Genomic DNA, 8710 nt, shown 5'->3' on the forward strand with positions numbered 1-8710 from the left:
GATTATCCCACTTTTTCCACATTTGCATTCTCAAAACCACTTTTGGTACCCGTGGTTTAACCTCTGTTTCCCTAACTCCTGTTTATGAGTTGAGTGGTCACATGTCATCATATTGAGTGGGAAAGTGTGTACAGGGGATAAGGAGGTGGAAGTGATTCCATATGGTGAAAGAACTGACTATGCCAAATTATTTAAAAAAAAAAAAAAAGGGGGGGGAAACAGCAAAAGTAAAATCTTTTGAAGAGATTGTGAATCTGAAATGCTTTTGACCTCATATGAAAGAACAGTCATCTGCATGTGAAAGGGAAACTTATGACTTGGAATGCTGATGATATAAGTTTTGGTGTTTGCAGCTGTTTGCAGATTTACCTTCCTCTGCTCTACACAAGTTTAATGCTGAAGGATGAGATTTCAGTCAGGAGACAATAGGTCCCTGGAAGACTGAGAAACTGTCAAATGTATTTGTTCTTCTAATTTTAAACTACTAACTAGAATGAAAAAAACAACAACACAAAACAACAACAAAAATTCCTTTCAAACATTTTCTACGGTTCTGTTCACAATAGTATTACGAAGTAAGTGGGGCAATATTAAGTATGTAGTTGCACTTTTTTGAGACAATTCATTTAGCAAAACCAGTTATTATGCTTCAGGGAAAGGAGAACAAAACACAGCAGATGTCCTTTTTTCAAAGTGGGTAACAGGGGTCATATTTGTTATACTACTAGATAAGACATGAATTATCACAAAAATATGGAACAAACAATGAGAAATGGTCTTTTTTATTCCAGGTTTGAATGAAAATCAGACAATAGCAATAAAAATCCATTGTTGCGGGATGAGGATATACAATCTCTCCTAGCAAAACCAGATTACACTACTGCTTTTGTATACACTATTGTATACAAATGTAGTATACACTATTTGTGTTTAAATGAAAAGATGTTTTACCTAGTGAGACTGAGGTATCCAATTTTTTGATTATACAACATTAAGCAGTTTTAGAGAGCAAGTTCATTAGCTGCTGGGAACCTTTTGAAACTCAGGTGTTTCTGAGAGATATTTAGCTGGGCTCACAAAATCAAATATATTTCTGAATATTTAGGTCAAAGGTCTTTGATTTTGAGAATAAATTATGTAATCATAAACCAGTCCCAGAAAGGGGTTCAAAGACCAGCTCAACTGGCATTCCTACTGTTCATTATCAGTGGTTCTCAGGATTGCAGACTTGAGCTGGAACAGGTTTCAAAAGTCAGACTAAGAAAACATCATGGGGTTCAAAAGCATTTAGCTTTGCCTTCAGGTGAAGCAGATAATCTTTGCCAATATACCAGGTGATGCATAGACACCAGGGTGAATTTCAAATTTCTTTTTGCCATCAGCTTCAGTGTGGCTATGATTTAAACCCAGTTGTTTTAGGGACACATCCAATACTCATTTTATCAACTCAAAGACTTCCATTGACTTTAATGTATGTGCTGTCACAAATTGGTTTACTCATAATCACAACTCAGGAAAAAATGTTGCAATTCATTATTTCAGAAATGGATGTAGAACAGATTGGACCTGGGGGTAGGGGGAGTAGAGAGGTTGGGGTGCAGCGGTCTGGAAACAAATGACAGTCCCAGATCAGAACTACTCCAGCTCGCTCCAGGGTGGCAACATTGAGCCTGCTTCACCCCTTTGAAAGTGGATTGGATTTCTCAGAGAAGGTCTGAAACTTTCCCTGAGGCAGGTTTAAACCTGCAAATTGAGAAAAAACACTTTCCATCCCACTAGACATGCTATCACAAACCTGTTCTATATTCTGTAAAGCTGGCGGTGGGTGGCTTTCTGTTGACTTCCCACACACGCTCACTGCCCTTTTCTGCCAAGTCAGAGAGATGAAAAATCATATATGCTCACATTCACCAAGTGATCTCCAAAGCAGCTTTATACTGGTTCAAGTCTGCCTTGTCTTATAAATCGGATTCGTTCCGTAGATTGTTTACCTACCACTTCTAGTGTGTCTCCAATAAATTAAAATCTGCTGAAGTGGTAAAATGTATGAAATATATAGTGAATGGTCTGCAGGCTGTACAGTGGAACCATTATTTTAAGAGGAAGTAGGAAAGGCAATCATAAAATTTTGAAAAATTATGCAATAACTTTGTAGTTATTGCCCATCTGTATACATTACAATGATCTACTTCACAGACATATAAATAGAACTGGCAAGTAAAAGATGTGCTGTTTGCCTCCAGACGTAGCACTAGGCTTCAGCAAATTAAATTCAATTAAAGACTTAAGAAAAAATCTTATAAGCATTCATCAACACATGAAATCTAATCACCTCTCTCTCCCACACCCCACACTACGTTCCCCCTCACTTTCACTCATCCCCACTCAGGACACCTTTGGAAGAAAGATGACTAAATTTAATTGCTTCATTTTCAGGGCAATCCTGATATACTACATGACTTCATTCTCAGAAGGCCACAAGTCCCATAAATCACACCTACTGAGTGCACCCATTAGAGCTCCAGTATGACAACTTTATGCCTAATATTCTCCAAACAAGGACCACACAAAACTAAGATTTTAAAATTACCGTTGACTCACAGCGGCTTTTATAACATGCTCTCAGCACAAAAAGACTTAACTTATATGGTATTTAATCATATTTGGGCATAGGAGACCTCTCTCTGTTTCAAGACAACATATTTAAAACAGAAGTAAAAGGAGGATATATTTGGCAGAGTTCTTTCCCTTGCAGTTCCCACAGAGAAAAATGACAGTATAATGGAAAAGCAATTGTTTAATTTTGTAAAGAAAGAGAATCCTGATAGAATCATAGAATCATAGAATATCCTGTGTTGGAAGGGACCCATAAGGATCATCAAGTCCAACTCCTGGCACCGCAGAGGTCTACCCAAAAGTTTAGACTATGTGACTAAGTGCAGTCCAATCGCTTCTTAAATTCAGACAGGCTCAGTGAAGTGACTAATTTGTAGTTGTATGCTGGATATTTTGTCCAGTAGGATTGTTGTGGTTTAACTCGGCCGGCAGCTAAACACCACACAGACATTCGCTCACCCTCCCCCCCTCCCTCTCTGGGATGGGGGAGAGAAACGGGTAAGTGAAGTCTGTGGGTTGAGATAAAGACAGTTTATTAAGATAGGAAATAATAATAATAATAATAATAGTGTGTACAAAACAAGTGATGCACAATGCAATTGCTTTCCACCCACTGACCGATGCCCAGCCCAACCCCAAGCAGCCGGCTCTTGTGCTTTTAGGAGGCAGTGCTTAAAGATTGACCAGCACTGATGGACACCAATGCCTTCAAAAGCAGTTTCCCAGGGGACCTTGCTGACTAGTTCCCTGGGTAGCCTGAAGTCTGCTTTCCCCATATCCAGGGCTGAAGTTTTGGTGGCAGTTTTCCTTCTGTTACCATAAATTCTAAATTCAACCACTTCATGGTCACTATGACCGAGACGGCTGCCAGTTGCCACATCTCCCACAAGACCCTCTCTGTTCTCTAGCAACAGATCTAGGAGGGCACCTTTCCTAGTTGGCTCCCTTAGCACCTGCACCAAGAAGTTATCATCTAGGTGCTTTATGAACCTCTTGGACTTGCTCGTGTCAGCCATGTGGTGATCCCAGTTGACGTCTGGCAAGTTGAAGTCCCCCATAAGGACAAGGGGAGTTGATCTCGAGGCATCTCTCAGTTCTGCAAAGAATAATTCATTGGCGTTGTCATCCTGGCCAGGTGGTCTGTAATAGACTCCCACAACGACATCCCCTTTATTTGTTCGTCCCTTAATCCTTACCCAGAGACTGTCAACTTTACCATCACCAACCTGAAGTTCCACACAGTTCAGCCCATGCTTCACATACATCGCCACCCCGCCACCTCGCCTACTTTGCCTGTCCCTCTTGAAGATCCTGTAACCATCTATTGCAGCACAGCAGCCACAGGACTCATCCCACCAAGTTTCACTCATGCTGATGATGTTGTAGCTGTGGGACTGGGCCAAGACTTCTAGCTCATCCATTTTATTCCTCACAATGTGTGCATTTGTGTAGAAGCACTTCAAATGAGCCTCCCTACATGCAGCACCTTGTGGAGCTGACTGAAGGACCTCACTGGCACACAGTCCCTCTGATTCTAGTGCACCATCCCTTAGCTCATCACTGATGTGCCTGGTTTTATCCCCTTCCCCCTTCGACTCTACTTTAAAGCCCGATCTATCAGCCCTGCCAACTCCTGAGCAAAAATCCTTACCCTTCTCTGAGAGAGGCACATCCTATCTGGTGTCAGCAGGACTGGTGTCCCGTAGACCTTCCCGTGATCAAAAAACCCAAAGTTCTGCCAGTTGCACCAGTCCTGAAGCCACATGTTAATGTGATGAGCCTGCTTGTCAGCATCGAGCCCCCCTATCGGAAGGACAGATGCAAACACAACCTGTGCCCCTGATCCTTTAAGTAGTTGCCCCAAAGCCCTAAAGTCACTTTTGATCTCTCTCAGACTTCTTGTTGCTACCTCATCATTACCAGCCTGAAAGACCAGTAGCGGGTAGTAGTCAGTGGGCCGTACCAGGCACTTGACTTTCTTAGTGAAATCTCTCACCCAAGCCCTGGGGAGGCAACAGACTTCCCTGTGGATTGAGTCTGATCGGCATACTGGGCCCTCTGTCCCTTTCAGAATGGAGTCCCCCATGACAATAACCCTTCTTTCTTTTTTGACAGATGATGTAGCAATGCAGGGGGTAGGTTGCCTTGCCTTAGGCACCCTCTCCAACTGGGATGGGATTTGTCTACTTGTTGTTCTGACTGTCATGTTCTAGACCCTCATACCTGTTATACAAGGGTAGATGGGAAGGTGAGGTGGGCAGGGACAGGGCTCGCCTACCACCCTGAACAGGAACCTGCCTCCATTCCCCCCCTTGGCCTAGGTCTCCTCCTACTGCCTGGCGGGATAAGGGAACTTTTGTCTTCTGTGTTGCAGGAGACACTTGTGCTGTGGCAGGCTCGTGAGTCTCTCTCAGAGAGGGTAGAATATACCTCCACCAACCAATTTCCCTCTCTGACTCCTTGATGCTCCTCACCTCCTCCCAAAGCTCCACTACCTGGCTGAGCAGCTCTTCAATCTGGGTACATCTCCCACAGGCATACCCCTCACTGCTGCTGTTGGATATTGACAGAAGACTCGGGCACACCCTGCAGCCCAAGACCTGGATGGCTGCGTGTTTCCCCGAGCCCTCCATCTGAGTAGCTACATCGGTGACTGTGTCTGGAGAGGCTGCGAGAGATGCGGAGGCCATGGTTTTCTGCCTAGTTGATACCATGGCCAGGTTCCTTGCAAGCAGTTTGCAAGTACCGAAGGGAAAGACTGCAAAAGAGCGGCGACGGGCCCTCCCTGCTCACCCTGCCTGCACGAACTCGAAAGAGAACTCAAAGAGAATCCTGATAAGTGTGTCTTCATAAAATTTCAAAAAAATGTGTCTCCATGGCAATGGAAGAAAGGGATGGGAAAGGTGGTGTTTTGGGGTTAGATCCTCAACTCCTGTATATCTGTGCAAACCCAAGGGAGCAGCTAGAGCTGTACTTACCCACTTGGGAGGCTAAATACTTCATGGGTAGTTCCTGCTTCCAAGAATATTTGCACCACCAGGCCTATGAGTGGAGTACTAACTGCGCTGTAATGATCCCATTTGTATCAAATGTGATCATATGCTCAATTGCATTGTCAAGCCACAACAGAATGCTAACACCGGAGAGGAGTGAGCCCCAGAGAGGAGCTGATTGATGTTCATGGAGTGAGGTAAACAGCTGGTATTAAGTGATGGATATTCAAAAATATCCTGGCCTAGCTACCCTGCAGAGCCTGGAGCCTCAGATGCAGAGGCTGCCACTGCAGGCTTCTGGGTGAACAAAGGGCACAGAAGGGACTTGGCAGTGGATCCAAATATTTTCATGTGCTTTAAACCAGGACTCCCATTGCTTTTCTCCAACAATGTGACATGCATCACTATGTCTGACCGAGATTCAGTTGTTCCCTCACACAATAGCATTTTTCCCTGCCCTCCCTACGGCTACAAAAGAGACGAAGGGGGTGAATCTTACACACTGTCTAATGGACTTCCTTGCATTTAGAAGGCAAAACAAGGGGGGTTATATAATCAGGCTGACATGCAAACCAATAGAAATTACAATGGTACATCAGGGTACATTTCTTAAGTATTCAAACCACAGTGAAAAAAATACCCTCCACTAAACTATAAGGGTCTGACTGAAACCCACAAAAGCTGGGAAACACGGTAAGATCTGACTGAAAGCCTGTCCTTATTTCACCCCTGAGGAAAGAGAATGAACTGCTTTTTGGTGGGCCCTAAATACGCAGTAGAACTATTAAGCCTCACAAACCAAACACAAGGCTTGCAGCTGTATCCCCCCTCCCATTCCCAGACAGCTAGCGTGTATCTCACACACTTTCAGGGCAGCACTACAGCTGCCTTCCTTCTGCCTGGGACCTTCACTCACACAGAAACCAATCATGGAGCTGCTTCTCTGCTTTATAAAGTTCAAGTTAGCAACTGCCATACTTTTCACTCTGCTAACTCTATCTCTCACAGAAAGTGGTGTCTGCAGCACCAACAATCCCAAAACAATAGAAAAAAATGTGAGCATAACAGCTCTGGATGCCTGTTTTCCTATGGATAAATGCCCTGTTCTATATTCCCCATTTCCCCCTTCTTTATTACATCCACAGCACCTCCCTTCCTTCCCATCTCCATAGTGGCCTGGCATATGCCTTAGTGGTATGCACATGCTGCCTGGTCAGCGGATTGCTACCTTTTCAGGTGGATAAGGAACTAAGTTATTATTATTATTATTTCCACAGTGAAAGTGTTAATCTAAGTCTTCTTCCTCTACTCAGCTACTCCTTTTTATGAAAAATCATAGTCATTTGTCTTCATCTTTTTTCAGTGCTGTCAAACTGAGCTGGAATGGACCAGTTCCAAGCTCTTTACCATCTTTCCTGTGTTTTCTACTCTGTAAAGTAGGAAAGAAATTTTATTTCTGTTTCTGAGATGAAGAGCTAAGACTTGCAAGTATCAGAACACTAGCAAGGTATTTGTCATTTTGCAGAATATTTAATTCTTAAGTATATCTGCAAATGGGGAGCATAGTCCTTAACCAAGAACTTAACAGAAGTTATGGAAATGAAAGGAGCTGAATTTAGTCCCAGATCCCAGACTATCACTTTAGTTCCATCCTCCTCCATCCATCCCTTAATGACCTATATTGTAAATAGCTGAGAATAAAAATAAATAAATAACAAATATATGGGGAAAGAGATAAAAGAAAGACAGATTTCAATTTGGTTTGTACAATTTTCTGATCCTAAATTTCATATATTCTTGGGTCACACATACACTTTAAATCTCCTTGCAAAATTAGAGCTCTTGAGGAAGGCAGAGTCTATCTCATGCCCTGTATAAACTGATTTTGACTACCCACACTCTCCCTAGCCACTGCTATTTGAAAGATACATTTCTCTACTGAGAGGCAGCTTTGAATTCTAAAAAAAAAAAAAAAAAAAAAAAAGTAACACTATTAGAGTATTAGAGTATACTTTTTTCTATACTCTCTTCTGGATGGGAAGCAGTTAGCTGTAAGGATGAGAGAAGCTTCAAATTGCTTAAAGCTGGGGAATAAAACTGTCTTAAAAAAAAAAAAAAGAAACATAAATTAAATTTGAAAAGCAATGCCTTACATTCTTACATTCTTTATGGGTTGTCATGAGCCTGAAGGCTGATGGTTTGGGACAATAAGGCAATTGGTGCGCCTCATGAAAGACAAACCAAAAGTTCTGACACTGAAGCATAATGGTTAGGTCTATTAGGGCTATTCAAATAGTCCATCTGCTTTTGCATTTATTTATTTTATTTATTTATTTATTTTTTAATGAGTAAATGTTAAATACTTTGGGGATTCTGTTTTGTGTATTTTTTTCCTCCTCAAAGCAAGACAGGGTATTGTTTAGCTGTTAGACAACAGAGCTGGGGGATCTTAGGACACGTAATAAATAAAACAGAAAATGGTATAAAGACACATATCAAGTGTGGTCTCATCTACAATAATTTCTGCCTCATCAGAAATACAAGCTAGCTTTTAGGTTTGGAAAAATTGTGAAAAAGAAAGGATTTTTTCAATTTACAGAAGAAATAAGTAAATAATTGCAAAAGGATGAGAGAAGAATATATAATATCACTGGTGTTCTAAAAAGGAAGAAATGTCATATTCAGGGAAGTTAAAAGGTGAGTTAATCATATATGATGAAAGCAAACACTTTTTAACTGAACACATAATTGGCTGTTGCTAAATGCTGTGTTTAAAACAAAGAATTTTGTAAGATGTAAACAAGTATAAATATATATGAATATTTATATATATGAATATATATATGAATATTTATATATGAATATAAATATATATATGAATAGCAACTCTATTATCATAGAATCATAGAATGATTTGGTTTGGAAGAGACCTCAAAGATCATCTAATTTCAGCCCTCCTGACATGGGCAGGGACACCTCCCAGACCAGGTTGCTCAAAGCCCCATCCAATCTGGCCTTGAATACCTCTAGGGATGGGGCATGAACAGCTTTTTCCTCCTCTCAATAAGATAAAAGTTGTAGATTAGTTTTGGTATTTTGGG

Source organism: Oxyura jamaicensis, chromosome 1 (genome assembly GCF_011077185.1).
Source record: "Oxyura jamaicensis isolate SHBP4307 breed ruddy duck chromosome 1, BPBGC_Ojam_1.0, whole genome shotgun sequence".
In the NCBI taxonomy this organism is placed as follows: domain Eukaryota; kingdom Metazoa; phylum Chordata; class Aves; order Anseriformes; family Anatidae; genus Oxyura; species Oxyura jamaicensis.